Here is a 12,047-nt window from a genome sequence, read left to right as displayed (position 1 = left end):
CCAGCTTTCTTCTCGAAGCTAGAACAAGCAATCCTAAAATTTGTATGGAACCACAAAAGGCCCCAAATAGCCAACGTAATATTGAAGAAGACCAAAGCAGGAGGCATCACAATCCCAGACTTTAGCCCCTATTACAAAGCTGTAATCAACAAGACAACATGGCATTGGCACAAAAACAGACACAGAGACCAATGGAATAAAATAGAAACCCCAGAACTAGACCCACAAACGTACGGCCGACTAATCTTTGACAAGGCAGGAAAGAATATCCAATGGAAAAAAGACAGTCTCTTTAACAAATGGTGCTGGGAGAACTGGACAGCAACATGTGGAAGATTGAAACTAGACCACTTACACCATTCACAAAAATAAACTCAAAATCGATAAAGGACCCGAATGTGAGACACGAAACCATCAAAACCCTGGAGGAGAAAGCAGGAAAAAACCTCTCTGACATCAGCCGCAGCAATTTCTTACTTGATACATCTCCAAAGGCAAGGGAATTAAAAGCAAAAATGAACTACTGGGACCTCATGAAGATAAAAAGCTTTTGCACTGCAAAGGAAATAATCAATAAAACTAAAAGGCAACCAACGGAATGGGAAAAGATATTTGCAAATGACATATCGGACAAAGGGCTAGTATCCAAAATATATAAAGAACTCACCAAACTCCACACCTGAAAAACAAATAATCCAGTGAAGAAATGGGCAGAAAACATGAATAGACGCTTCTCTAAAGAAGCCATCCAGATGGCCAACAGGCACATGAAAAGATGCTCAACGGCTCTCCTCATCAGGGAAATACAAAACAAAACCACACTGAAATATCACCTCATGCCAGTCAGGGTGGCTAAAATAAACAAATTAGGAGACTATAGATGCTGGAGAGGATGTGGAGAAATGGGAACCCTCCTGCACTGTTGGTGGGAATGCAAATTGGTGCAGCCGCTCTGGAAAACAGTGTGGGAGTTCCTCAAAAAATTAAAAACAGATCTATCCTATGACCCAGCAGTAGCACTGCTAGGAATTTACCCAAGGGATACAGGAGTGCTGATGCACAGGGCCACTTGTACCCCAATGTTTATAGCAGCACTTTCAACAATAGCCAAATTATGGAAAGAGCCTAAATGTCCATCAACTGATGAATGGAAAAAGAAGTCGTGGTTTATATATACAATGGAATACTACTTTGTAAAGAGAAAGAATGAAATATGGCCTTTTGTAGCAATGTGGATGGAACTGGAGAGTGTTATGCTAAGTGAAATAAGTCATACAGAGAAACATAGATACCATATGTTTTCACTCTTATGTGGATCCTGAGAAGCTTAACAGAAGACCATGAGGGAGGGGAAGGGGAAAAAAAAAGTTATAGAGAGAGAAGGAGGCAAACTGTATGAGACTCTTAAAGACTGAGAATAAACTGAGGGTTGATGAGGTGGGAGGGAGTGGAGGATGGGTGATAGGCATTGAGGAGGGCACCTGTTGGGATGAGCACAGGTGTTGTATGGAAACCAATTTGACAATAAATTTCACATCAAAAAAAAAAAATGACCTGGGAGATGTTATGTGAAATTGTAACATTCTACATAAGGTTTTGGTATTGTCAAGATGGTGGAGATGGTGACACGCAGTCTGGATTTCCTACTGGGGAAGTGGATGGTGATTGTCACTTCCCAGATTCACCCAATGAACCAAGAATAGGACAGCTGTTTCCACCACCCCCATTATTTCCTCTTCTGCCTTCTTGCCTCCCTTTTCCTCCTCTTCCTCTTCTTGTTCTTCTGATGCTAGTTAATCACCTTCATCTCCTTCTTCTTCTTCTCCCCTCTTCTCTCTCTCTAGCTCTCATCAGAATACTCTTACCATTTTCCCAGTCAACAGTATTAGTGGTCAGCCTAAGTGTTAACGCATTATAAGTCACAGGCTACTATTCGCACAAATATTGAACCTAGACAATGCTATCAACAGCTGTTACATGCAAGATTTGCTGGAAGACATTTCACACTCAGGAAACTGACTACATATGATGGGTATGGATGTGTTTCAGGTAAATCTGTCATGTTGTCAATACATACATGACGATACGTACTTTACATATTGTACTTATTGTCAATAACTACTGGATGTTAATTACAAAGGTAATGACCTGAACTGGTTATCATTTATTTTTAACAAGCATATCTTTGGTCTTTGATAGTAGGTCTGAAACAGCTTAATGCGATAAATTTGCAAACACAATCATCATCTATCTGATTTGTAGACAATATAAGAAATTACTTTTTAAAGAGAAATACTTCAAAGGCATATGGCAGCCACTGTATTTTACTGCCATTGTCTTATTATAATTACAAGATTGAAAATTCATCATGAACGAGACTTGCAAATATATCTTTCAAGTGTATCTCTTAATGGTAAGTAACACTAATGAATTTTGAGGCCCATTAGTATGTGACTAAAACCTCAATCTAGAATTTTATTTTTGTGTAATGAAAATGAATGAATTCATAAAGAATCATTTTAAAACTTTATAGAAAAATGAACCTCTTACAGGTTGCATGTTCAGGTTAATTAAAAATGGTTTATTCCATTTCTGAGTTAATTACTGAAACTTAGAATCCGTAAATAGACATAATGGAAGAAATGCTTTTGTTGTCTATGACCTTCTAAATCCGTAGTGAATTCATGAAACGTATGTCTGCCCATGGGATACACAATTAAAATCATCACATGAAGGGCTTTTTTGCCAATTAAACAGAAAATGAATGGTCTCTCCTTAATTCATTTCTTTGGGGAAAGCTATTCACTAAATTTTATTCTTTGAGCTGTGATTTGTTAGAGAGTTTCCAAGTTTCACTTTTCTGCTAGGATTCTGCTGACTCAACCAATCATTTGCAGTAGCAACCATCAATATAAAAGTTGAGGTAGGCTCCGTTTCATTCAAGCATTTAATTTCAAAGTTGGATTGGACTGTGCTGTGCCAGACACATTGTACCACTGGGTGTCATTGCTCTCAGTTAAGCTAACAAAAACCTGTGATTCTATGTTCCTTCAGTACAGAAGGTGTCAGTTCCTTTTAGAGCCAAGCCTGTATTTTGCCCCCTTTGAGCTCCGTCCATCTGCAAATCTGCGCTAGGGTTGTCGATGAGCGACTATAGCGGTCTGCCTCTGAATTTTTCCAGATCAGCCCAAACCCATCCACTCCATTATTCCTTTGCCGCCCAAATGCCCTGTAAGCAAATGGAGCAATCTTTTGAAAAAAACAAATCAGGCATCGCCAGCTCTTTTAAACCCTCCAAAGATTTCTCATTAAAATTAAAAAGAATTCTAAGACTTGCTAGGGCATATGAAGACCCCATGTCATCTATGCCTGCTTATTTGTTTGGCCTCATCTTCAACAGACCTTCTCCAAGTTCCTTCAGGGGGTCCCAGCCATAGTAGGTGTCACTTGAACTTACGGAGCATTTTCCTGGCTTAGGGTACCTTATATTTGTTATTACTTTTATCTGGCTGACTCTACGTGTTTGCCCTGCTGATTAAGCACTCAGGTCTTGGTTTGAATGTTACTTTTTCAGAATGATCTCTGAATTCCTTTTTTAAACCTCAACTCTGTCAGTTTCTACTTCAACAGCTCATTTAATTTTAATTAATGTTTGCATATGCTGCTACCTTTAACTGTCTTCAACTACTTGTGTTTTGATTTCTTCGTCCCCTTACAAGAGTATATATGGTCCGTAAGGGCAAAAATTGGTTAGTATTCAAGGAAGGCATGAAGATAAAAATAAATTCTTGTGGGGGCGCCTGGGTGGCGCAGTCGGTTAAGCGTCCGACTTCAGCCAGGTCACGATCTCGCGGTCCGTGAGTTCGAGCCCCGCGTCAGGCTCTGGGCTGATGGCTCAGAGCCTGGAGCCTGTTTCCGATTCTGTGTCTCCCTCTCTCTCTGCCCCTCCCCCGTTCATGCTCTCTCTCTGTCCCAAAAATAAATAAACGTGAAAAAAAAAGTAAAAAAAAGTAAAAAATAAATAAATAAATACTTGTGTTCGAGGATTTTTACAATTCTTGATTTTTACTTCTTTTACTTCTTACGTCATTGTCAATTCTTCAGATTCCCTTCCTGACAATCCAGTTTAGCCCTGCTCTGTATGCACCTGACTTTGACACCTCTCTAAGTCTATAAGCTCAACTCACTGTATCCCAGTTAAGAGTAAGGATATCCTTGGGATATGACTTTGGGGCCTGGCAACCTAAAACAGAATGATCTGATTCTCATGCATTCTCAACCCAAATGGAGAGGGAGAATTGATCTTTTTGTAATTAATTTCACTGATCCAAAAGAGTAAACTAGGATCTATCAAGGTACATTTGTTTTTTGTGTCGGAAGCATGAGTTATAAACCCTCTACTGGAACCACCTTATAAAGGCTTGCAAAAGCCAACTGTTAAATGTTCAGGAATCTTGAGAGCCACTTGTTAAAGTAACATGGTGGAAGAATTTACACAGCAAACACTGGCAAATATGACATAAAGGAGACTTTTCCCCTTAGACACCATTTATCTGTCCACCACCAACTATAGTACCCTTTCTATGACTATCTTTACATGGTTCTTGCATTGACCAGTGTGAGGGCAAACTCGCTCTTTCCCTAACAATGTAGGCAAGGGGACTCCCATTTGTTGAAGACATGTCTAAAGGTCATATAGCCTAAAAATCTGACCTTTTATCCTTACAAAGTTCATAACCCCCACAGGAATCATTTTTTAAAACACCTAAACCTTTTTGTACTGACAAGGTACAGCGGGAGGTTGAGTACATTTCCACTTCTATATTAATCATACAAGATCACCATTGGTGCTTTGTGATACCCTGCTCTGACATGAAGGATTGAAACAGATAGAGAGTCATGCAAGATCAGAGACCTATGATGTTAGCCATCAATTCTTGAAGCTCAAACCAAGAGGATCAACAATACTCTGCCAATAGATAGTCTGCCAATCTCCCGTAACCAACACCCTCTTGGGCGTTTTCATAACTCTGACCTTTCAGTTCACTCACAAATTCTTTGTCCGATAAGTGCTGGTATGTGATGGCAGTTGAGGTGCTAGGGGATTGTCATGGTGTGTAACAGCCATGGAGGTGGTGGCCCACCTCTAACCACAAAGACAGTTCCAAATTTCAGGGGAGATGTCCAGCCCTATGTTCCTAGAGTGTATGAAGAATCAAGGCCAGTAGGCTTGCCATCCTCAGCCTATCTCCTTTTTGCAAAGCCAGGTCCTCATAAATCCCTCTTACTATAAAGGGCTGCTGTAATCTATGAATATTAATTCCTAATTTCCCATATATGGGACTAAAAAAGCTCTAGTCCAGCACATGGCATCCAATCTAGATATCCTCCCATAGCCGTGACTGTGACCCAGCCCATGAGGGCAAATGACTGGGGATCTGACTTGAGCAGGGGCCTCAGGCCCTATCAAGGAACCTACCCCAGGTACATGGTAGCACAGAAGTTGGATCTTGCTTTGGGCATGTCTCCCCTTCCCCGAGGACTCCAAGCATTGATATTTCCCTTTCCATGTTCCTATAGGAGAATGCAACCTGTTCCATCTGAGAAGATGCCTGCCAGCAGAAATCAAAGCCTGAGGCACTGTGATCCTGGTAATTCTGTAAGGCAATGACTACAATGAGTGACTAGTGCTGAGAGAAAATATCATTTCATGTGTGCTTTCATCCACCCAAACATACACCCACATTTAGGGAGCATGTGATGGCCTATCTGCACACCCTCACCCTCATTTGAATGTCACATGGTTCTTATCAAAAAGGAGATGCTCAGTAAACTTGGTTGAGCAGATAAATGCGTTTTTCTCAAAGGAAATGGGAGACTCGCCTTTTTCCTTTCTTTCTTCCCCCCCCCCCTTTTTTTTTTAAGTAGATCATTAGCGCTGTCTCTGACACAAAAGTGGTGGAACTTAATCTCATTAGTGTAGTGAGAACGTTAAAATGTATCTGCCCTTTTCCCTGGAAGCCTCTTTCTTAAAATATGGGCAAATAAAGTTGAATGCGCTTATCACCTTGTACTTTGACCTGGGTAATTGTGGACTTGTCTTCCAGGTCACAATAATCTTTGCTGACAATGGCTGGAGATTCCAGAGAAACCCAGGGTGAGCTTAAATAGGAAGGAAGGACAATCAAATAAAGGGTAGAGAAAAATCCGGTAACACCCTCAACCTATAAAGGGTTATGGCCTTAGCTATCCAGGGGACAGACTCAGTTGGAATAATTGGCAGCTGGAAATTAATTTTTCCACATGGCACGGGCCAAACAAATCAGCACAGAACCAGAAAACTGATTTGGATCTCCCCTCTATCATTCACTAATCCATGTGGAATCAAGTCAATCATATCAATGACCTGGATAGCACTTTCCTGTGAAACAGAGACCTTAATATTTGTTAAAGAGATTACAAAAGAAAACTATTTGCAAATCACTCTGTAATGTGTTTTAGGATTTATTCCTTTGTTTACCAGTTATTTACTGGGTATAAAAATTTATAATGTAGCTGCAAACGTTATTGTCAGATATAATTGTATTGTACTTACAGATTCTGCGTGATGTTGTCGCTATGCTGTTATTACCGTTGGTACTGAGAAGGAGAACGGAACAGTGTAAGAGTCTCACCGCAGGAGACACTGAGTTCCTTTTGGATCTGCAGCCTTGACGGTCAGCAGCCAATTTTATCTACAGCTTTCAGCTGGCCTCAGCCTAGAGCGCAGGCCTTAGGAGGAGCTTTCTAGAAGGAACTAGTGGAAACAGCTGTTTACTTTCCCTTCCACATTCATTATCCTGATGAACCTCGGTGCCTTTGCAAGCATTGGGAGACCCAGGAAGGGCACCTGTCTGTCAGTGTAAACACGATGCAACAATTCACGTTTTCGATTTTAAGCCAAAGTGGCAGGAAAAACCTGCCCACATGCTGAAAAGGTGAGAGAATCCCTTTTAACAGTTTCTTTAGAGGTTCTACAGGAAAATTAAGTAGAAAGTGGTCACCAGGGCATATAAAATCCCCTGCCAAACAGTGGCCACACAGCCTGCTCTGCTTTGCTCTAACTTGAAGAAATCACTTACTGCTCTACGTGTGTTTGATCATCCGCCTACATGTTTTGAATGAAAAACTGTAATGCCTGATGTTACAAAGAACACAAAGGAATTTGTGCAAGGCCCTCACTGCCTTCTCAACTGAAAATTGGGCTCTGCTCTTTTTCTTAAATGAACTGTGGCTATGGGAGATTCATACGCTTCAAAATGCAACAAAACAACAACAACAAAAAAAACAACAATAATTTTAAACTCTGGATGCCTTGCTTGTATGGACTTGGGTGTCTCCCTTTCAACCAGGCCTGCCTATTGTGTGAATCAAGTCAGGACAAGTAACTCCTAAAATGCTCTGCCATCATTTTACACCAAAGTTTTCACTGGGTCGCCTACAAAGAATAAAATACGTACCTCAAGGGTCAATCATTAGACTACCGTGGCAAAGGTGAGCAGACAGCTTTCAGTATTTCGAAGGCCCCTGTAGATGAAAACACAAAGTCTTCAGGTGTATCTTACGCACTTGGAAAGAGACGACGTATCTGTCTTGGGTTTTATTTATGGTGCCAATATCCAGCTTATTAGAAAGCTCTAACCCTTCGACAGTTGTTCTAAGGCTCAGAAATAGTTCTTTCCAGGTCAGAAGTTATATCAAAACAATGTACCACACCCCATTTTTGAAATCTGCTGAAGCCCAAAGACAGTTGAATTCCAGTGTGTGCCTCAAAACTGGGTTTAACAGACACAGGTGAGTAAATTGCAGAGATGAGCTTAAAGTGGCAGCAATCTTTCCTGTGCGAGTTCCAGCTACTTCACTAAGAAGATACGGGCTCAGGTCGTAGGACAGGGTCTTGTAAGAGACTAGGAAACTTGCATGAAATAGTTTTTAGTGCATGTGCTGTTTTCTCTTCTCTCTTCTCCACCTCATTCCCTCTTTGCACCTCACCAATGATTTATTGTAGTGCTTGTGAAAAGTAAACACAAATATAAAGAATGATGGGAATTCACTGCATAATTGAGGCTTGGGATTTAATAGAGGGTAGAGTGTACCCACCTGTCATATCCTGGCTTTAGCACAGACCAGAAATTGATTTCTCTGCATTATGTTATGGAGACACATTATTCTGTGCCACAGGATAATTGCAAAGTCCTTACTTTGCATTTCCTGCTTGTTTTCTGGTTTATTTCTTACTCTTGACCGTACACACCTTTGCCTACACTCTCCCAGCCTGCTCATCTCCCTCTAAGCCCTGTTACCTCTCTGACCTCTACTCCCACTTCATATATACCAAGGGTTTAATTACGACATGAGCCGCAAGTTAAAAAGGAACAGGAACAATCATCACCGTTTAACCAACTTATGTGTGGTCTCTCTCTTAAACTCTTAACCGCTGAAATAATTTTAAAAAGTATCCTTAAAAGCAAAGATTTTTAAAAAGGTAACTTGTGTGTGTGTCCTATGTGCACATTTTGCCACATTCTAAAATCTCGTAAAATCTTCACAACTAAAAACTGAGAACTCAAAGTTCATGTTTTAATGTTGCAAGCAACACAACCAGCATTTTAAAGGGGGAGGAATAATAAGTAAAGGAGAAAGAACAAAAGGTGAATAAACATAATATGTATATTTACCTGCTTTGAATTATTGCAGAAATACCTTGGTACAAGTCTAGCTACATAATTTTGAGAATTAGAGCGGTAATATCACCTTCAGATCATAATGGTCTACAGCAGAACAGAGAACGTGAACTCATATAATACCAGGCCTGGTATAATTAAACATTCTGCTCATACCTCAGAGCGCTTTTGGACAATTTCAACAGCCTCACCCTCCTGAGCACAGAAACCGTCTTAATCCATAGTTTGAATAGTCACTAAAAGTAACTTTTATGGAAAAGGCATCGTATTACACTCTTGACTATGTATGGAACTATAGGAACCATTCATCTCTAGGATTTTGGTGTATCTTCACTTTTCTGTCACCCAGAATAGAGGAGTGATCCTGTTCCCCTTCTGTTATATTTTCATTCACATTTCTTTTCCTCAAGCCCCCAGGTGTGGCCTGATCTCTGACCCCAAGGGAGATATCAACACAGTAATTTGATTTCCCCTTTTTTGTTACCAGGTGTAGACAATTTTGTCAAGAATAAAGGGAAATGTGTCATTTCGCAACAATGAGAAAATTCGTATAGAATGAAGTGTCATGTTATAATGTTAGATTGAAAATGACTGCTTAGTAGCCTCCAAAATAATTGCCACTCAGAGTAATAGAGCCGACATTAAGTCATGAGCTTTTGTTAATCATATGTGCATCGACAAAGCCCTGGGGGAAGGTTAGACTCTTCTAGAAGTTTCATTAAGTGATCTTTTCCTTGTCTGGTCCTGACTACAGTTTTCAAAATCCAATTTATCACAATCATCAAATAATATGTACAATAAGGGAATGTGACTCGAATGTTCCCTCTTTGATCATAAGGGACATTTTAATGTGTATAGGCTCCACTGGATGACCTTCAGTATTTGGTGTAGAAATCTTATTTCCTTCCTCTTTATACAAAAAAAGGAGCCACCACTCACCCCAACTCCCAGCCATGCCTGTTCTTTTTTCCCCTCTCTTCTTGAGATTCTCAGCAAACAATCAGATAGTCCTGGGAAAGTGTATTATTTACTCAAAAAGAAGTGAAAATTTTAGAATTGAAGATAGTGTTACTTAAATGCTTCAAGTTAAACTATTTTAGTTTTATTAAAGTAAACAAGTCATGGGGATGAAAAGTACAGCATAGGGAATATAGTCAGTCATTTTTTAATAACTTTGTATGGTGAGAGATGGCAAATACCCTTACTATTGTAAGCATTTCATAGCATACGTGATTGTTGAATCACTATGTTGTACATTTGAAACTAATATAAAATTGTCAACTGTACTTCAATTAAAAAAAAAAAAAAACTAAATAAGTCAATCAGAGAAAGACAAATACCATATTATTTCACTCACATGGGGATTTAAGAAACCAAACAGATGAACATAGGGGCAGGGGAGAGAGAAGAGGGAAATAAATCACAAGAGACTCTGAACTATGGAGAAAAAAATGAGGGTTAATGGAGAGAGGGGGGTGGGAAATGGGCTAGATGGGTGATGGGTACTAAGGAGGGCACTTATGATGAGCATTGGATATTGTACGTAAGTGATCAATCACTGAATTCTACTCCTGAAACCAATATTGCCCTGGCTGACTTGTGTACATTTCTATCAGCAGTTTCTTTCTAACCTCCCCTCCTGAATTCTCAACTCCTACTTGAACCAACTTCCTCCTTCTGTAAGCTTTGAGAATGATGTCTCCTTGCCTTGTTTAAGAAGGAAGGAAAGTAACACCATGGCCACCAGATCCCCTTGGCTATAGGTCTCTGAAGTATCCCCTCCTTACCTCACACTCTGCTTTATTTCTAGGGCCTGTGTCTGCCTTTCTTTTGTTGACCTCCAGTCGAGCTTGATCCCCATGTCCATGGTCTCAGATGAGTGATAGTTATGGAAAATTGCTAGAACTGACCCCCATGCTGAACCTTAGACTAGTGAAGTCTAATTTTCACTCCTAACTACTACTGTTCCCTCCGGTACAATTTTTCTCTCATGGTTCTCTAAGCTTTGGAAGGTCATCCTAAGGCCAGGCTACTACATGATTACACAAAGTGGAGCAATAATCAACTATTTCCTCTAAGCATTTCACTGATTTTCTCCTCTTAGCTTCAAATCCAATCTAAATGAGAGCTTATAAATCCTCCCCGGACATGCCCACTCAACTTTTTCAATCAATCTCCTCCTTTCCCTGGATTTTTTTTTTCCCCATTTCCTTCTCTGGGGCAACCCTTAGTTTGATGAAATTTTCCATTTATTCGAAAATCTCTCCCCCCTCCTTTTTAAAAACAAAACCAAACATTAGACATTCTTTCTCCAATCTCTTGTTACTTCATGTGGATGCTACTTCTGAGTTCACTCGCCTTTCCTCAACCCTTAACAACAGCTCTCCTATTGTTCCTACCTCTACTACAAAGAGGTACCAAGGGTGTGGCAAGTTTATTTAGTGTTTTCTTGCAGCATCTTTCCAATCTCTTTCGGCACAGCCATGATGGTTCTCCTAAAGTATAATCTAGTATGTCCCAATTCTATTTTAATATGAATACTGGCCAAAATCTCCACGAAAACCTTTTTTGACCTCTTGTCTCTTTGCTCTTTGTCCCTGTCTCATTGTCAGTAAGTATTCAGTAAGGATTTTCAGAGTTTTCGTGACATTTTTTCTTTTTTCACACCACCCTTTCTCATCACCTTGTCTTATGTTTCCTTCACATACAAACAAACACGTTTAGACCCAAGCACATCCATGTGCAAAGCAGGACACAAAGGTGACAAGGTTTTTGTTTGTTTGTTTTAGTGTTAACCCATGACAGGAGAGACAGAGATAAAAGGGGGAAAATGAGAGCAAAGGGCTGAAGCATCACACGCTAGACTGAGCAACTGTTCTTGATGGAACAGGGAGAGAAATGTGACAGAAGAGACCCAACAGAAAAAGTTGCCTATTTTGTCTTATGACAATTATCTTAAGACAACTTAAAGAATAAAAGCTAGAGGGATAACAACCACAATGCAATTTGTACCCTCCAGCGTTACCAGCCAGCTGACCTCACACAGAGATTGTCCACTCTCACATCTAGGCTGCTTTCAAAGACTGAGCACATATCAACCTTAAAAAACAATTATTTTCAAAGGTAACAACCCAGAAAGAGGAATTAGAAAATTTCATTCACCATCACGTTTCTACATTGAGCTCAAGCCATTTTACATCATATTACCTCTTATCTATTATGATCATTTGCTAGAACAGTTCTTTTTTTCCAAATTAGGAATCTACTCCCTTTTTTTTAATTGTAATTATTTATTTATTTATTTTTTGCAATATATGAAATTTA

At 39.8% G+C, this 12,047-nt stretch overlaps 1 long non-coding RNA gene across 3 annotated transcripts in view; it reads right to left on the bottom strand.

Annotated features, from left to right (window-relative positions):
- Positions 1-6,767, bottom strand: part of LOC123385481 — a 242,849-nt gene extending 236,082 nt beyond the window's left edge. For 2 of the 3 annotated variants that reach the window (XR_006598078.1, XR_006598082.1), the window contains exons 1-2: positions 6,596-6,762; positions 5,480-5,657 (exon numbers count right to left, since the gene is read on the bottom strand). This is a non-coding gene — a long non-coding RNA (uncharacterized LOC123385481). Of the gene's footprint in view, positions 1-5,479; positions 5,658-6,067; positions 6,163-6,595 lie in introns of all 3 variants that reach the window. The other variant, XR_006598090.1, reaches the window with a different exon arrangement.
- Between the last annotated feature and the right edge of the window lie 5,280 nt (positions 6,768-12,047).

This window comes from Felis catus, chromosome A1 (assembly GCF_018350175.1).
Source record: "Felis catus isolate Fca126 chromosome A1, F.catus_Fca126_mat1.0, whole genome shotgun sequence".
NCBI lineage: Eukaryota > Metazoa > Chordata > Mammalia > Carnivora > Felidae > Felis > Felis catus.
The sequence above is the reverse complement of the archived record's forward strand: the minus strand, read 5'-3'. Positions and strand labels throughout refer to the sequence as shown.